Consider the following 2,500-nt stretch of genomic DNA (forward strand, 5'->3'; position numbering starts at 1 on the left):
CACCTAATTACATGAAACAGAGGAGAAAGTGGTTAGTTAGGATGGAAGAGACAGTGAGTGGGTAGTTAGATGGGATACAAGAGGATGGTCAGTTAATTAGATGGGATAAAGGAGAACATGGCACTTTAATATTTGGACAGTTACTTGTGAATTAAGTGGAACGAAAGAAACATTGGCTAAATAATTAATTATGATAGAGGAGAACATATTTGGGTAGTTATGTGAAATAGGTTAGACCGTGGCGTGTTATTGGTAGAAGTGTTACTTGAGGAAGAAAGAAAAGAGTATGAAGAGAAGTTAAAAGTATAAAGGGATAGTGTGAGAAGAAGAAAAGAATAAGTAGGAGAAAGAGGAGGAAAGAAATATTAAAAAGTAAAGAAACCTCTAACAATTAGCAGAGATATTATATGAGAAGAGATAAAAACATATGAAGAGAAGCTCACAGAATGGCAGAGTAAGGTATGATGGAAAAAAGAAAAGAGAAGAAAAAAATAAAAAAAATAAAAAAAAATAACTAAATGAAACCCGTGGCAAGGCACACTGGATGCAGCTGGACAAATTCACGGAACTGCAACAGAATCCACAGCAACATTACAATCATTGTTTACCTTCCCTTTATGCCCACGTGGGAATGTATTGAAGCTGAGACGATGCAAAGGAAAAAGGAAAGTAGTATTCCATATGTAGATTGATTCCATAACTTGTGGTGCACAAGTGTTCCATGAAGCGACCAGCGCTGAGAGAGGAGTCTTTATTGAACCTCCTTGGCGAAAAGCGACCGAGGTATAAAAGAGAGGACGGTGAAGGACACGTGTTTGTGTACGTTTCCAGCAACACCGTGGAGGTTCAATTATAATGTGATGCCATAAGAGGTTTTACTGTGTGTAGGATGTTGGATTTTACGATGTTTATGTTTGTTTTTATTTTATCATCTGTGTGAATGTAGTGACACGTGTGCTTGTATGTTAACAGTAATGATGCTTCTGTTTCATTATAAACTGGATGACACACCAGGAGTTAAACTTCATAAGATAGAGGATTTTACTTTTTTTTTCTTTTTTATCATCTGTGTGAAGTAGTGTGACAGTAACACGTGTTCTTGTATGCTAGCAGTAATAACGCATCTGTTTCATTATAAGCTGGATGACACAAGAGGATTTAAAGTTTATAAGATGGATAATCTTTACGTTTCATTGCCAAGGAATTAAAAAAATCATCTGAGTGTATCCAAGGACACTTTGTCTGATACGCTTTCACAAATAACACATCCGTTTCGTTACAGTCTGGAGAACATATATGTTAGTGTTCATAAGAAATGTTTATATAATCAAGTAGTTCAAGATCTTTTTTTTTCTGTAAGAGGGGCACTGGTGAAGAGCAACAAAGGGAGAAACAAAGGCCCATTCATGTGCCAATCCCTAAAGAAAATTATTAAAAATATAATCCAAAATTGGAGGATGTGTCTTGAAACATGTCTCCTCAAAGACATTCATTGATGGGGAGTGTGGCGTGACAGAGGCAGGCAGGGAGCTCCAGAGTGGTTTCAGCCTGGGACACTTGTTGTGGTGCGTTTTCAGTAACATTGTGATCTGGATGCCACTAAAGGATTTAAAATTTGCGATATATTTTCTTCCATAATGGAGTTATAAATTATATGGAGTTAAACATCCACCATGATTTACTACATCTTTGTTATATTCTGACTAATTATAGAGGATTTGTTCTACGCATTCTGGATAAAGGATGTGAGGAAGTTCAAAAATTTGTTTTGCAGAAAGGATTAAACGCTTTCTTTCTTCAATAATGCGAGTGTTGTCAAGCGACACAGAGTTGATGAAGCAGGTGAGGTACAGTGCTTGTTAAAGTACCACTGGAATCATGAAGTCCTTCACAGGAGGAACAAGATAGGTAATTGAGCTGTTAATGCCGAGTCATGAGGGAGCTTAAAAAAAAAAAAAAATAGGCACATTTATAGGTGGGGATGATAGGTGGAAAAAGGTAGGTGTGGGGGGGGATGAGAGGAAGGGAGGAAGGGAGACCAATATAGCTAAAGGTGGTGTTGAAGAAAATTATAATCCTGAAAAGAGTTCCTGAGTTTGCCGGTGAAAGAGGTGGAATAGTGGATGCATTTTTTAAATTCTTGCGTTAGTGAGTTGAACAGTCAATTGATAAGAATAAAATGGAAGTTATTAGGTATGTGAAAACACGATATCTCGTGCATTAATAAAGTGGACATAATATGGTCAAAATAAAAAGTAGAAAATCGTTAAGAGATGGATGGAAATTCGACGTCAGACAGAGAATTCTTAAGTTTTCCAGTGAATGGTGAAAGAGTGAATATACCGGTGAACTCTTGCGCTAGTAAGGTACACAGAATATAGGTAAAAATAAGCAGAAAATCATAGGGCTGTGGGAATGCAGCATCAAACAGAATTCCTGAGTTTGCTAGTGAAAGATGTGAGAGTCAAGATACTGCTTAACTCTTGGCTTAGTAAGATGG

The sequence above is a fragment of the Scylla paramamosain genome, unplaced genomic scaffold (genome assembly GCF_035594125.1).
Source record: "Scylla paramamosain isolate STU-SP2022 unplaced genomic scaffold, ASM3559412v1 Contig25, whole genome shotgun sequence".
Taxonomy (NCBI): Eukaryota; Metazoa; Arthropoda; class Malacostraca; order Decapoda; family Portunidae; genus Scylla; species Scylla paramamosain.